This window comes from Eptatretus burgeri, chromosome 2, assembly GCF_056783735.1.
Source record: "Eptatretus burgeri isolate ZD-2024b chromosome 2, Ebu_testis_v1, whole genome shotgun sequence".
NCBI classification, from domain to species: Eukaryota; Metazoa; Chordata; class Myxini; order Myxiniformes; family Myxinidae; genus Eptatretus; species Eptatretus burgeri.
In genome coordinates, this window is record NC_140962.1 from 157,200,112 (window position 1) to 157,215,894 (window position 15,783).

Below are 15,783 nucleotides of genomic sequence, written 5' to 3' on the forward strand. Positions count from 1 at the left end.
CATACTAGTACATTCTGATTAGTGAACAGTGCAAAAATATCAAAATTTCGGGAGGATAAGGATAGTGATCGTAAGGGCGGGAGTTTGGGTGAATTTTCGGAAGCCTCCCGATGAAATCGGGAGGGTTGGCATTGCTGAATTTGGCAGGTCACTGTATGAACACAGGAAGTATTGGATTTGTGTCCAAGAAATCTTAAACTAATTGCATTAAAAACAGAGTTTATTTATGAACCATTCCAAAATTCACAAATGAGACAATTCACTGTCATTCACAAATACATGTCCAGTGAAAGAGAAGAAGGAGAACAAAACCCTCAATAACAGTTCAGGACTCACTCAAGAATCTCCAAGTTGTTGATGTTCTTCAGATCTCTCAGGATAGGCCCAGACTTGGTGCTCAGTTTACACCTCTCCAACCTGTGAAGAGATAAAAACTCCAAGGAGTGAAACAAAGAACCATCAGGAGAAAGTTCTGGATAAATAAGTTCTTTTAGAAGGTTCTTTGTTCCAGGTTGAAAGATAATAAAATAACCTGAAAGTGAACAGGTTGAAGGTCACGTGACTGATAATTAAATAGTACAAACTCCCTTTCCATGAGACATCGTCCCCTGGATCCTGCAAACAGAAGTTTGTGCAAAAGATAAATAAATAAATAAATAAATAAATAAACCGTCTAAACCAGGGGTCGGGAACGTTTTTGACTCAGAGAGCCATTAAAGCAAAATATTTGGAAATCTATTTCAGTGAGAGCCATATAATATATTTTAAGACTAAATTCAGAGGCTTATTATACTCACATTTAGTTGAATTCATTCTTTTAAATAATGTTGTTATAATACTCACCATTAATGGGACTTCTGGTGCTGCATGGATTTGCTGATGGCTTTGTAGTCTGGTTGGTACTTGGTGAGGTTAAGCTTCATGTAAGCGTTGAGGCTTTCATCCGTTAGACGTGATCGTAGGTTGAACTTGATGTTTTTAAGATGTGAGAATGACTGCTCACATGCATACGTAGATCCAAACAAGGTCAATACAGCAATACTCACACGCTGCAGTGTGAGGTATGTGACAGGAAGCGCGTTCCAAGTTTTGATAATCAGCTCGTCTTCGGGTTGAAGTTTTTTCATTTCTGTCCACATGTCCTTGCTCGCCAACTCTGCTTTCTGTCGTGCGATTCTTTCCAAATCTTCATTCAGTGACTTGAACTTATTCACCCACATGTCTGAGGCCTTCAGGTCAGCCACTTCTGCTTCAAAATCTCTGACGGAGACACCAGGAATGTAACTCAGGTCGGCTGTGTTCAGTGAACACTCGTTTGGATGGGTGATGAACTTAAAAAGACGAGTGTGCTCACGAAATTCTCCAAAGCGTGCTTTGAATGACTGTAGGAGACTGGATGTGAAGCCAGCTAACTGGTGGAGATCAAAGTTTTGAGTAGGCTCACTTGCTGTGCATGCATCTTTAAATTGTCTCAGTTTTTCAAAATGTAGTAAACGACCTGTTTCAAGATCCATGATAAAGAGCTCCAGCTTGTTTTCAAAAGCAAACACGGCTTGTTGAAGGGATAACACTGTATTTCCAATGCCTTGCATTTTCACGTTGAGCTCGTTCAGATGTTCAGTCATATCCACGAGATAGTAAAACTTGAGGAGCCACTCAGTTTCGGCTAGCTCAGGATGCTCAATCCCTTTCATTTCAAGGAAAGTCCGGATTTCGTTCAGGCAAGCCTCAAAACGGCTAAGCACCTTCCCTCTTGACAACCAACGCACATTGCTGTGCAAAAGCAGACCGTGATAGTTATTTCCAACTTCATCCAGCAGTGTTTGAAACTGGCGACCATTTAAGGCTCGGGCAACAATAAAGTTGATCACACGAATGACCAGCGACATCACTTCGCCAAGCTGCCCAGCACACATCTGAGCACAAAGTGCCTCCTGGTGTAGAATGCAATGGAAACTTAGGATGGGTCTATTTTCATGTTCACAGAGAAGCGCCACAAATCCTTTGTTTTTCCCCACCATACACGGAGCACCATCAGTACACACCGAGATAAGTTTATCCATTCGTAGATTTTTTTTCTTGAGCGAACTCCATGAAAGACTTGAATAAATACTCACCTCTTGTGGACCCTTTTATTGGCAGAACAGCAAGACTTTCTTCGCGCAGTGTATCACCAGCAGCATATCTTGCAATCACACTGAACTGCGACAAATGGCTTACGTCTGTTGACTCATCCAAAGCCAGGGAAAAGAATGGCGCTGTATTTATGTCCTTCACTTGCGTTTCCTCCACTTGGTTTGCCATCATGATGGTACGATCATGAACAGTTCTTGCCGACAGAGGCATGTCTTGTATCCGTTTGATTATCTTGTCTTTGTTCGGAAGATCATCAAAAAGTTCATTGGCTACATCCAGCATGAACGTTTTTGCATACTCGCCATCTGTGAATGGTTTTCCGTTCCTCACTATTGCAAAAGATCCAGCAAAGCTGGCGGAATTATAGTCACCTTACCGGGTCCATACGCGGAGTTGCTGCTGGCTGGCTTGCACCCTGCTCAGTAGCTCTTGGCACGCTTTCTTTCTGCTGTCTCCCACAGGGTATTTTGATGCAAAGGTAGCATGGCGCGTGTCGAAGTGCCGCTTTATATTCGACCGTTTCATCGATGCAATTTTGTCATTGCAAATTAGACACACCACAGAACCTGCTCTCTCTACAAAGGCGAATTCTTCGGCCCATTCGTCCTGAAATGTACGATACTCCTCATCTTTTTTTCTTTTCGCCATCTTCTTCGTCGAAGGGTTAGCTTTGAGCAAATGAGAGAGAGGGAGATGTTGACCCAAGTGAGTCTGGCTGGCCTGCGCACGGGCTGACATACTCGAGAGGTGCGGCGCGGCCGGCCGACTCTGGGATGCTGTCCCCTCAGCGGTGGCGCGTGATTGGTCGAGATGAATTCCGTGACGTGTCTCGGCGGCGGCACGTCATTGGAGGAACCGAAATCACGAGTCGCCTCAGCGGTGGCACGTGATTGGTCGAGATGAATTCCGTGACATGTCTCGGCGGCGGCACGTCATTGGAGGAACCGAAATCACGAGTCGCTTCAGCGGTGGCGCGTGATTGGTCGAGATGAATTCCGTGACGCGTCTCGGCGGCGGCACGTCATTGGAGGAACCGAAATCACTACTCGCGTCGGCCGCATGACTGGACGAAACAAAAACCGCTTCAGACAATTCGGAGGTGTTTTTTCTTCTCTCCTTCTGCCAAGTTCAGCCCTGCACGTGAATGAAGCACGACACCATTCAAACTATAGGTAAAGCTTCTGCGAGAAATATTGGGCTTTCCAAGTTTCAAACTCCAATTTTATCTGCGAGCCAGATGCAATCATCAAAAGAGCCATACCTGGCTCGCGAGCCACACGTTCCTGACCCCTGGTCGAAACGAACAGGTTTGAGTTATATTAATAGGGAAGTTTAGTATAAAATGGGAGATTGAGTATCCCTGAGCGAGTTTATTTGTAAATGTTCAAAGTTTGTTGTAAATGGGACATTCTGAGCAGGTTTAGTTCCCCTGATTGAATCTTTACTTTGTCGTTTAAAGTCATGACTTCAGCATCGATGTCAATAATCCTCACAATTTCAATCTCTGAACCTTCAAGCTCCCAACACATTTCAATCATTTTCTGGGTTTTTATATATTATTCAAACAAAAGGATTATTGGGAATGATGATCAATCTGGCAGGAATCCACCTGTTCAACATCGGGATGTTCCACACAAATAGGAACATTTTGGATGTATGGAAACACTTTGGGTCGGATGTGGATCCACACTCACATTATGGAGGCGGGCGTGCACCATGGAGCATGTCCTCTCGTGTTTAGGGTAGTTTATTATATTTTACAAAAGCACAATTTTAGTTTATCAGGAAACAATTTCCAACAACAGACAACAACGTTTTTATAAGATCCACACCGCCAATACAAACGGATTAATTGAAACTTAATTGAAGCATTACAAACAGAAACTAAGCAGGAGATTAATTGTCTTCACACATCTCTGAACGAGGGACTAATGGCTTCCATGGCTTGCTGATCGTCTGGTCTGCATGTATCCTCTGTACGAAACACTGACCTTGGCGGTTCCCAACAACCTGTGCACATCAAACCGACATACCAAACACACTCCCTTACCCTCAGTTCTTCTTTCCTTTCCCCCTCAGTCATGTTGGGAACAATGCAGTCATGTTGGGAACAATGTTGGGAACAATGAAATCCGAGCCGTATCCCTGGACATATCACGTGCTTTTGACACAGTCTGGCACCCTGCACTACTCACCAAACTCTCTTCCCATGGTATTCAAGGCCATCTCCACTCATGGCTCGCAGACTTCCTCTCCTGTCGCAGTCAACGTGTGGCCCTAAATGGAGTTCTTTCATCCCCTCTTCCTGTGCAGGCTGGAGTTCCTCAAGGTAGCGTTCTGGGCCCTGTTCTTTTTCTGGTTTTCATCAATGATCTCTCGGACTCTCTGGAAAATCCTCTATTTCTCTTTGCCGATGACTCCACCCTCTGCCGTACCATCTGTCATCCCTCAGACCGGCAAGCAGCAGCTTCTTCGCTCACTGCAGATCTGGATAAAATCACAAACTGGTCCAACACGTGGAACATGTCTTTCAATCCAGACAAATCTCACACTCTCACTATGTCTCTTCGAAAGGACCGTTTACAAAACCCCCCATCCACTTTCTCAACAATCCTCTGGAAGAAGTCTTTTCTTTCAAGCTTCTGGGTCTCACTATCTGCCATGACCTTTCCTGGGAAAGTCACATTTCCAACCTTGCCTCAAAAGCCAGTCGCCGACTGGGAATCCTCCGTCGTGCAAAGTCCTTCCTCGGCCCTCTTGAGCTCCTGACCACTTACAAAGCTTTTGTCCGTAGCCTGATGGAGTACTGCTCTCCCCTCTGGGCTGGTGCTCCTGCCTCCCACCTTTCTCGACTTCACGCTGTCGAAACCAGGGCTTTTAAGATCATTGGCATCTCCCGCAATGAAGCTGAGTCTTTGGGCCTCTCACTCAATCACCGCAGGTTGGTCGGTGGTCTTTCTGTCTTCTACCGACTCCTCTCCAGCCTTGCCCCCCTGCTCTCTCTGCGATTTGTCCCCACCACATTTCCACAGGGCGCTCAAGGTCCGCCAACAACCCCCTTCTGGTAAAACTACCAAAATCACGAATCACTGCTCATCTTCACTCTTTCATTCCTCTTTTTTCCCGCCTTTGGAATAAACTTCCTCACTCTATTCTTTCCCATTCTTCCCTCCAGGCTTTCAAAACAGCTGTTCACCACCACCTCTTATCTTCCCCCATCCAAATCCTCGATCTTTTCTACCCCCGATAATCCACCCAAGCCCACTTCCTTCAATTCTCCTGCTTTCCTTCCTGAAAGTCCCTTTAATGTCCATCTTCCCCTCGCCATGTTCCCCGTCCCATCCCCATCCCTCTCCCTTCCACATTTCACCTGTGTCTGTTCCCCAATGTTTTGTCCCTTCCACTCCCGCCCCTCTTGTCTCATGCCTCATTGCTGTGAGTTGTGTGTTAGCTCTCATACGAGCCTCGACCAAGGTATACAAAAAAAAAAAAAAAAAAAAAAAAAAAAAAAAATGCAGGCCCACAGCGTCTGCATCACGTGAGCTGGAGACCGACAAAAACTCCACTCTTCTCTGTCTTCTCATACTCTTGCCTCCATTACCCCGTTTATTGTTGACACGTCATGTCCTGTGTGTACCAATAGATAAGCCTGTCTAAGTGGGCTCCATAAGTGTTAAATTAATTACTTTTCTTATGTACCTTTTGATTGTGCCTCCTTTGCTTTGATTGTAAATAAAAGTGTTCTTTACACATGATTGTAAATAACTACCATTGTACTTTGTTTTGATTGTAAATAAATGTGTTCTTTATGTGGACTTGTAAATGAATGTGTTGATCAAACAAGTGTGCCTGTTAATAATAGAGACGTTTCCAACCAACGCACTCATGTCTTTTCTTCGATCTGTCCGACAGTGGATGAGCTTAGTTAGATGGGAAGTTGTACCCATTTAATGGCATCAGAATTAGCCAGTATGTGCTTTACAGTTTTGGCTCAGTCGTATGTTTGCAGGTAAATAGACAAAGTATGTACAGAGGGTGCATGACCCCAATTAACTTTGCCAACCCACCGGTAAGGTAACACATTTGTAAAAAGCAAGATCCCAGCCAGGCTTGGTGGAATCAATCGGCACCTGTAGTTGCTTCATGACCTGATGGGCCACAGACTTATCTGCGGCACGTCGGCCGACAGGGCCAGAGGTCGGGAAGAACCTGAGGAGTCCCCCCTCGTGGCAAACCCCAGAACCCCACGTGCATCACAATATGTAGATATCAACGCATCGGTTTAAAATTGACAATTTATGTGACCTTGATCTTTTGATCTATTGGCCTCAAACACAATAGCCTTCCAGCTTGTCACTATCTCTATCAGGTGGTGAAGTTTCGTGAGGATTTGAGCAAAAATATGACCTGAAGGTGATTGTCTGTTTGTTTGCTTGTCTGTTTGTATGTCAGACAGAATAACAGACCAGACAACCAATATACTTGGAAATGTTCGATTCCACAAATAACAGTCGACATAGGTGAAAGTATAACCTGTGTCCACCTTCGGTAGCAGATGTAAATATCCGAGCAAAGACCTTTCCAGGCACTGAGAGCAGCGTCAACACTCAATAGTTTTGCAGTCCTGGCGATCACCCTTTCCTTTCCAGAGAAGTGACAACAAGGCCCTCTTCTTCCAAAATGTAAACATTTTGGGGTTAATCGTTTCACCATCGCAGATGGGTTGTTGTTCTCTTCGTCTTCTGCAACATCCTTTCTGGTTTTGCACTCACTGCTCTTTCCATGCTTTGTCTGCCCCCCACCAGGTTTCTGCAGGGCTCATACAGTCCACCATCAATCCTCTTCTGGTAATACTACCAAAATACAGGATTACTGCTCACCTTCTCTCATTTGTTCATCTTTTTCCCACCTGTGGAATCAACTTCCACATCCCCTTGAATTCCATTCTTCCCTCCAGGTCTTCGGCAGCTGTTCACCACCATTTCAGATTGGCCCCAATCAAAACCATGATATTTTCTACCCTCTTTCTCCCCACCCAAATTCCCCCTCCTAATTTTCCAATTTTTCATCCTTGCAGTTTCCTGATCCATGTGTGCGTGTTTTGTGTCCTGTTTTTGTCTGTTTTGTCCTGATGTATTCATTGTGCTTGGTCTTCCATGAGCCTCGACTATATATACAAAAAAATAAATAGAGAAAGAAACAGCCTGCCTCCAGGCCAAATCCGAGGTGAGTAGGCTGGACTTTCATCAAACCATTTGAAAGCCTTTATCCCAAAGCAGGAGTCAGCTTTTTGTGGGCTCCAATCATAGTACCCTTTCTTGTAGCAACGTTTCAATGGCCGATGCCCTTCTTATTTCTGGCGCCAACCTGTAGTCGTCTTCTACCCTTCAGGAATAATATACAGAATACTGGTGCTAATTTCACAGAAATTCGGAAGGATGACAGGCTGAGTTCACCCCCCTGATGCTAACTCGGAGGCCAGTGTGTCTCGAACTCAGGACCCCGAGGATTCCAATCCACCACCTTAACCACTGAGCCAGACCAGGCTCATAGGTGAGTCAGCTGGACTTGAACAGTCACTAATTCGACAATTTAACACAAGTAGATACAGTTTAACAGGGGAAATTGAATGGAAACACAATAAAGCTGGCTGTGCCTTTCATTGCCCCTCTCTGAGCATAATCAAAACACAAAGTTCAACCAGGCATTAAGAATTGGTCACTTGGAGAACATCAGGTACAAAATCAGGGATTTTGACGTCACTGTTTTTATTTCCCAAAACAAATCCCCTTCCCACTCACCTGAGGATTCGTAACTTTGTTTGGGATTTCAGAGCTTCCATCAACCCCTCCAGTCCCTCATCACTGATGGGATTTGAACTCAAACTGATGGTAAAGGAAGGAAAGAGAAAAACCTTGATGCTATTATTATATTAATAGCATGGACAACCTTGGTAACACTTTCATCATTTGAATAGTTACGTTTATTAATCACATCACCACCATATAACGATGGGATTACAAAACTGTCCGTCTCCACGAACAATTATATTTGTTTGAGCAAGGACCCACGGAAATTCCATGGAAAGTAAAATGTGACAAAATGATCAACTCATCACCGAACCCCATATCCTCAATCCTCCCCCCAACCCCAAGTCCTGAACAACCCTCACCCCTCCTGCCCCCAAGGCATCAACCCCTCTCACCCAACTGTGTTCTCCCCTACCCCTTTATTCGGGTTCTTCACAACATTAAACTCAAATAACAATTAAACACTTAATTCACAATCTTGTGAGATTCCAAGATCTCGCAATTCTTCAGTAAAATAGTGGTTAAGTAAGCTAAGTAATAAAAACACAAAAACCATATAAGGTCATTTGTAATGGGAAAAATAAGATACAACTGAACCTCATTGGATAAAGACTTGAAAAATGAATTGAGTTTTATGGTTCATGGTGTCTTAGTTGAAGAGAAAATTGTCGGAAACTCGAACAAACAAACAAGAAAGATGTCGTGCATAGCACGACACTTGAAAATGCATTCCAAACCAGTTTCCTGCTTGCCCCGCCACTGAGTTTGGAAGGGCAATGTGATCTGGATAGATTCTATGTTGTATGATACAGTACGTCTTCCACTTCTTAATGATGGATTTCAGCGTACTCAAAGGGATAATGACTTCATTTAAAATCTTCTTAAAACTCTCTCCTGAATGGTGCTTCTCCACCACTTTATGTCTGACTTGTTTGGAAAGCTTCTTGGTCTTCATGTTTGCCTTGTTGGTTTACCAAGTGAGTTGTACCTTTAAACTCCATAGATAAGTGGGGGAGATTAATGTTTAAGTTAAACCACTGAGCACATACAGGTGAAACCTATTACATTTATTTTGTAATGTTTCAAAACATATAATTTCCTCATGAAGTGATTTTTGGTTAATTAGGCAAATGGTTTGAATACTTATGTGACAAAGAATCATCTGATTTTCTCTGTTCATCAAACTTACATTTATATTTTATCTGCATTTTTTTTAGCCTTTTCACCTTGGAATAGTTTGTGAAGACTTCATATTAAGTTTGATTTTAAACTATCGTGAAATAAGCTGAGGTGGTATCAAAATGTGAAAACTTTGGTGGGGGATGAATAATTCTGCAGGCCACTGTATGAACACAGGAAGTATTTGATTTACGTCTCAGAAATCATAAACTAATTGCGTTATAAACAGAGTGTATTTATAAACCATTCCACAACTCACAAATGAGACAATTCACTGTGATGATAATTCACAAATCCATGTCCAGTGAAAGAAGAACAAAACCCTCAATAACAGTTCAGGACTCACTCAAGAATCTCCAAGTTGTTGATGTTCTTCAGGTCCCTCAGGATAAGCCCAGACTTGGTGCTCAGTTTACATCCATCGAGCCTGTGAAGAGATAAAAACTCCAAGGAGTGAAACAAAGAACCATCAGTGGCAAGTTCGAGATAATCGAGTTCTATTAGAAGGTTCTTTGTTCCAGGTTAAAGGATAATAAAATAACCTGAAAATGAACAGGTTGAAGGTCACGTGACTGATAATAGTGAAAACTCCCATTCCATGAGACATCGTCCCCTGGATCGTGGAAACAGAAGTTTGTACAAAAGATAAATAAATAAATAAATAAATAAAACGTCGAAACGAACAGGTTTGTGTTATATTAACAGGGAAGTGAGGTATAAAAGGGGAGTTTGAGTATTACTGAGAATGTTTATTTGTAAATGTTCAAAGTTTGTTGTAAATGGGACATTCCGAGCAGGTTTTGTTCCCCTGAATGAATCTTTACTTTGTCGTTTAAAGTCATGACTTCAGCATCGATGTCCATAATCCTCACAATTTCAATCTCTGAACCAACAAGTTCCCAACACACTTCAAGCATTTTATGTGTTTTTATATTTTATTCAAACAAAAGGATAATCGGGAACGATGATCAATCTGGTGGGAATCCAACTGTTCAACATTGGGATTCTTCTCACAAATCCGAACATTTTGGATGTTTCCAAACACTTTGGGTCTGATGTGGATCCACACTCACATTATGGAGGAGGGCGTGCACCATGGATCATGTCCTCTCGTGTTTAGGGAAGTTTATTATCTTTTACATAAAACACAATTTTAGTTTCTCAGGAAACAATTTCCAACAACAGACAACAACGTTTTTATGATATCCACACTGCCATTACAATTGGATTAATTGAAACTTCATTGAAACATTACAAACAGAAACAAAGCAGGAGATTAATTGTCTTCACACATCTCTAAACGAGGCACAAAAGGCTTCCTTGGCTTGCTGATCATCTGGTCTGCATTTTTCCTCTGTACCAAACGCTGACCTTGGCGGTTCCCAAGCACCTGTGCACATCAAACCAACATACCACCAACACTTCCATACCCTCAGTTCTTCTTTGCTTTCCCCCTCAGTCATATTGGGACCAATGCAGTCCCGCAGTGTCTGCATCACGTAAGCTGGAGGCATACAAAAACTCCACTCTTCTCTCTATCTTCTCATACTCTTTCCTCCCTTACCTGGTTTATTGTTGACACGTCATGTCCTGTGTTTAGCAATAGATAAGACTGTCTAAGTGGGCTCCATAAGTGTAAAGTTAATTACTTTTCTTATGTACCTTTTGAATGTGCTTCCTTTGCTTTGATTGTAAATAAATGTGTTCTTTACACATGATTGTAAATAACCGTCATTGTGCTTTGTTTTGATTGTTAATAAGTGTGTTCTTTATGTGGAATTGTAAAAGAATGTGTTGATCAAACAAGTGTGCTTGTTAATAATTGAGACATTTCCAACCAACTCACTCATGTCTTGTCTTCCATCGGTCCGACACAGTGGATGAGCTTAGTTAGACGGGAGGTTGTACCCATCAACAGGCTCCAGAAATAGCTGGTATGTGCTTTACAGTCTTGGCTCAGTCTATGTTAGCAGATAAATAGACAAAGTACTTGCAGAGGGTAGATGACCCCAATTGACTTTACCAACCCATCAGTAAGGGGACACATTTGTAAAGAGCGAGAACCCAACCAAACTTGGTAGAATCAATTGGCACCTGCAGTTGCTTCAGGACCTGATGGGCCACAAAATTATCTGCGGCACGTCGGCCGACAGGGCCAGAGGTCGGGAAGAACCTGAGGTGTCCCCCCTCATGGCAAACCCCGGAACCCCACATCCATCACAATATGTAGATATCAAGGCATCGGTTCAAAATTGACATTTTATGTGACCTTGATCTTTTGATCTATTGGCCTCAAAAACAATAGCCTTCCAGCTTGTCACTATCTCTATTAGGTGGTGAAGTTTCGTGAAGATTGGAGCAAAAATATGACCTGTAGGTGATTGTCTGTTTGTTTGCTTGTCTCTTTGTATGTCAGACAGAATAACAGACCAGACCAACCAATATACTTGGAAACGTTCGATTCCACAAATAACAGTCAACATAGGTGAAAGCATAACCTGTGTCCACCTTCGGTGGTGGAGGTAATTATCCGAGCAAAGACCTTTCCTGGCACTGAGAGCAGCATCATACCTCAATAGTTTTGCAGTCCTGGCGATCACCCTTTCCTTTCCAGGGAAGGGACAACAAGACACCTCTTCTTCCAAAAAGTAAACTTTTTAGGGTTTATCGCTTCGCCATCGAAGATGGGTTGTTGTTTTCTTCTTCTTCTGCCACATCCTTTCTGGTTGTGCACTCTCTGCTCTTTCCATGCTTTGTCTCCACCCCCTCCCCCTGGGTTTCTGCTGGGCTCAAAGAGTCCACCATCAATACTACCCAAATCCAGGATTACTGCTCACATTCTCTCATTTGCTCCTCTTTTTCCCACCTGTGGAATCAACTTCCACATCCCCTTCAATTCCATTCTTTCCTCCAGGTCTTCAAGACAGCTGTTCACCACCATCGCAGATTGCCCCAATCCAAAATCATATTTTCTACCCAAGTTAACCCCACCCAAATCTCCCCCTCATAGTTTTCCAGTTTTTCATCCTTGCAGTTTCCTTCTCCATGTATGCGTGTTTTGTTTCCTGTTTTTCTCTGTTACGTCCTGATCCATTCAGTGTTCTTTGGTCTTCCATGAGCCTCGACTATATATACTAAAAAATAAATAGAGAAAGAAACAGCTGGCCTCTAAGACAAATCCTAGTTGAGTACGCTGGACTTTCATCACACCATTTGAAAGCCTTGATCCCTGAGCAGGGTCAGCTTTTTGTGGGCTCCAATCATGGTACCCTTTCTTGGAGTAATGTTTTTTTTACGGCCGGATGCCCTTCCTGGCGCCAACCCTTTAGTCGTCTTCGACCCTTATGGGATAATTACCAGTATACTGGTGCTAATTTCTCCAACCTTCAGTATGATGACAGGCAGGGTTAACCCCCCTAATGCAAACTCAGCGGCCAGTGTGGCTCGAACTCAGGACCCCGAGGATCGCAAGCCACCGCTTTAACCACTGTGCCACACCAGGCTCAAAGGTGAGTTGGTTGGACTTTAGCAGTCACTTATTCGAGAATTTAACACAAGTCGATACAGTTTAATATGGAAAATTGAATGGAAACACGATAAGGCTGGCTGTGCCTTTCATTTCCCCTCTCTGAGCACAAGCAAAACACAAAGTTCAACCAGACATTACGAATCGGTCACTTGGAGAACGTCAGGTATAAATTCAGGGATTGTGACGTCACTGTTTTTATTTCCCAAAACAAATCCCCTTCCCACTCACCAGAGGTTTCGTAACTTTGTTTGGGATTTCAGAGCTTCCATCAACACCTCCATTCCCTCATCACCGATGGGATTGGAACTCAAACTGATGGTAAAGGAGGGAAAGAGAAAAACCTTAATGTTATTATTATCATTTTAACAGCATGGAGAACCTTGGGAATACTTTCATCATTTGAATATTTTGTTTATAAATCACATCACCACCATATAATTATGGGATTACAAAACTGTCCGTCTCCAAGAACAATTATATTTATTTGCGCAAGGACCTGCGGAAATTCCACGGAATGTAAAATGTGACAAAGTGCTCAACTCACCACCGAACCCCAAATCGTCAATCCTTCCTCCCAACCCCAAGTCCTGAACAACCCTCACCCCTCCTGCCCCCAAGCCGCAACCCCTCTCACCCAAATGTGTTCTCCCCTTCCCCTTTATTCGGTTTCTTCACAACATTAAACTTAACGATTAAATAATGATTAAACACTTTATTCACAATATTGTTAGATTCCAAGATCTTGCAATTCTTCAGTAAAATAGTGGTTAAGTAAGCTAAGTAATAAACAAGCAGTCATAGACTGGTACTTACGAAATCGTCAACTTGACCTCTGACCTTGTCCAATAAAAGCTGTCTCTCGAGAAGGTAGCGACGTAAACCAGAAGTTTCTACAATGATTCTCCACCAAACCATCAAAAATCGAATGTTTGACCTCAGTGTGATGTTGAACTTTGACCGATTTTGACCAAAATCTAATCAGCGCAAGCCATCATCCTGCTGAATCACTTGGTGTAATTTGACATTGGTAGCTTCTTCCGTTCTCGAGTTATCGTGCCAACAAACAAACAAACAAACAAACACACAAACAATCAAACAGAAACGGAACTGATCAAGATTTCGTAAGTAAAAAACAAAAACCATATAAGGTCATTCGTAATGGAAGAAATAAGATACAACTGAAACTCATTGGATAAAGACTTGAAAAATGAATTGAGTTTTATGGTTCATGGTGTCATAGTTGAAGAGAAAATTGTCAGAAACTCAAACAAACAAACAAGCAGTCATGGACTGGTACTTACGAAATCGTCAACTTGACCTCTGACCTTGTCTAATAAAAGCTTTCTCTGGAGAAGGTAGCGACGCAAACCAAAAGTTTCGACGATGATTTTGTACCAAACCATCAAAAATCGTAACGTCGACCGAAGCAAAAATCTCCATTTCTCCACACAATTATTTAATATTATTTTATCAAAGTCACAAAACCGTAATATTCGGCCATCCACCAACAATCTTTAGATAATCCGATGGCTTAGCGAGCGAATCAGGCATACGAAGATAACCTTTATTGGGAGAAAAATGACTTTTAAATACCATCTTTATCGAAAACACCGTCAGCGCGCACACCGAAAACCTTTACGTGACTCAACGACACCTCTGCTCGAGCACGCTGCACCACATGATGAGTCGTGACGCGGCAAGTGAAATATTTTTTATACAATCTTAAAACGTCTCCAAAACATCCGATTTTTACCAGAATTTCGACAATGGAGTTTTAAGCGTCCTAAGTGATTGCAAAAACCGAAGACAAAATTAAAATCGAAGTTAAAACGAACTCGTAATGTCGAGCGCAGCAAAAATCTCCATTTCTCCACGCAATTATTTAATATTATTTTATCAAAGTCACAAAACCGTAATATTCCGCCATCCACCAACAATCTTTACATAATCCGACGGCTTAGCGAGTCAGGCATGCGACGATAACCTTTATTGGGATAAAAATGACTTTTAAACACCATCTTTATCGAAAACACCTTCAGCGCGCAAACGGAAAACCTTTACGTGATCAACGACGTCTCTGCTCGAACGCACTGCATCACGTGACGACCCGTGACGCGGCGAGTGAAATATTTTTTATACAATCTTAAAACGTCTCCAAAACATCCGATTTTTACCAGAATTTCGACAACCAAGTTTTAAGCGTCCTAAGCGATCGCAAAAACCGAAGACAAAATTAAAATTGAAGTTAAATCGAACTCGTGACATCGAGCGAAGCAAAAATACTCCATTTTTCCACATGAATTTATGGAATTATGTTTGACCTCACTGTGACCTTTGTCTTTGACCCATTTTGACCAAAATCTAATCAGCGCTAGCCATCACCCTCCTGAATCACATGGAATAATTTGACATTGGTAGCTTCTGCCGTTCTCGAGTTATCGTGCCTACAAACAAACACACAAACACACACAAACAAACACACACACAAACAGATGACAGAAGTCATCAATATACTTAAGAAATGTTTAGATTTCGTAAGTAACAAGAAAGATATCGTGTATAGCACAATACTTGTAAAATGCATTCCCAACCAGTTTCCTCCTTGCCCGGCCGCTGAGTTTGGAAGGGCAATGTGATCTGGATAGATTTTAGGTTGTATGATACAGTGCATCTTCCACTTCTTAATGATTGATTTCACCGTACTCAAAGGGATAATGACTCCCTTTAAAATCTTCTTATAACTCTCTCCTGAATGCTGCTTCTCCACCACTTTATGTCTTACTTCTTTGGAAAGCTTCTTGGACTTCATGTTTGCCTTGTTGGTTTACCAAGTCAGTTGTACCTTTAAACTCCATAGATAAGTGGAGGAGATTAATGTTTACGTTAAACCACTGATCAAGGCCATGTCACACCTTGACGATTTAGCCAGCGTATGCCGACGTATGAAAAATTTGTCTGAAAAACTGGCACACATCGAATACGTTATGGGTAAGTTTTGTATATGTTAAGAGCATGCTGAAGCATGCTGGCATACATCATAGTTTGCCAAGCTCATTGACAAATTTTAAGCATGCTCAAAATTTTTCGACGTATGCCAGCGTATGACTCACACGTTCCGCATACGCTGGC

The 15,783-nt window shown here is 42.5% G+C and overlaps 1 pseudogene across 1 annotated transcript in view; it reads right to left on the reverse strand.

The window, feature by feature from the left end:
* Positions 1 to 332: 332 nt before the first annotated feature.
* LOC147033681 (NACHT, LRR and PYD domains-containing protein 12-like) overlaps positions 333 to 15,783 on the reverse strand; it is a 154,157-nt pseudogene continuing 138,706 nt past the window's right edge. The window contains exons 15-18 of the transcript XR_015055599.1: positions 12,883 to 12,966; positions 9,472 to 9,552; positions 7,938 to 8,021; positions 333 to 417 (exon numbers count right to left, since the gene is read on the reverse strand). The product of XR_015055599.1 is annotated as an NACHT, LRR and PYD domains-containing protein 12-like (transcript). The remainder of the gene's footprint in view (positions 418 to 7,937; positions 8,022 to 9,471; positions 9,553 to 12,882; positions 12,967 to 15,783) is intronic.